Genomic DNA, 681 nt, shown 5'->3' with positions numbered 1-681 from the left:
TTACTGTGCACTTCCACACTCAGGTCGCTCGCATCCTTGACAGCACACCTTTGTCTTGTTCTGCTTGCAGTGACTGTTGATCTGACACTGCCTTCTTTGGTGACTCTGTTGCGGCTCTGTGGGTAGACCTGCTGGACCGGACATGGCGCAAACGTGGTCCGCTCACAGTTCCTTTGCCAACTGCAAGATAAATGCTCGTCTGGCGATGTTGATGGACATGCACTTTTGGAATAAGATGTGGGCGTTTCTTGCAGCCATGTCCAGGAGATTGTAGAACACGGCTACTGGCCATCTTCGTGTTGCCCCTTTTACTGAATAGAGCCGTGCCAGGGTTAGGGTTCTTCCCTTTCCCATGAAGGGCTCCACCACCCTTTGTTTTGCTGGCCTCATATCATCTCTGCCGAGGTATGGGAAGGCATTTAGCATGTACTTAGTTTCCACGTCTGCAGCTAACCAAAATTTAATTCCAAATTTATCTGGCTTGTTTGCCACGTACTGAGTGAAGCGGCACCGTGCTTTTGTTGGGAACAGCTGCTCATCAACTGTGATGTTAGCCCCAGGTTTATAGCACGCAAGACAGTTGCTTACAAATCTCCCCCACACCTCTGACATCAAAGCAAACTTGTCACTGGAGAGACGGGCTCGCCTGCTCTCCTTCTTGTCAAAGCGCAGGTAGCGCAT

At 50.4% G+C, this 681-nt stretch overlaps 1 protein-coding gene across 1 annotated transcript in view; it reads right to left on the bottom strand.

The window, feature by feature from the left end:
* The window catches only part of LOC111671871 (ras-related C3 botulinum toxin substrate 2), a gene marked incomplete at its 3' end in the record, with an annotated part of 15,155 nt that overhangs the window by 13,904 nt on the left and 570 nt on the right, over positions 1-681 (bottom strand). The gene's annotated exons all lie outside the window — the stretch shown is intronic.

The sequence above is a fragment of the Seriola lalandi genome, unplaced genomic scaffold, assembly GCF_002814215.2.
Source record: "Seriola lalandi dorsalis isolate HSWRI2012SDOR001 ecotype SW California unplaced genomic scaffold, Sedor1 jcf7180002054887, whole genome shotgun sequence".
NCBI lineage: Eukaryota > Metazoa > Chordata > Actinopteri > Carangiformes > Carangidae > Seriola > Seriola lalandi.
This window is presented reverse-complemented; position numbering and strand designations above follow the sequence as displayed.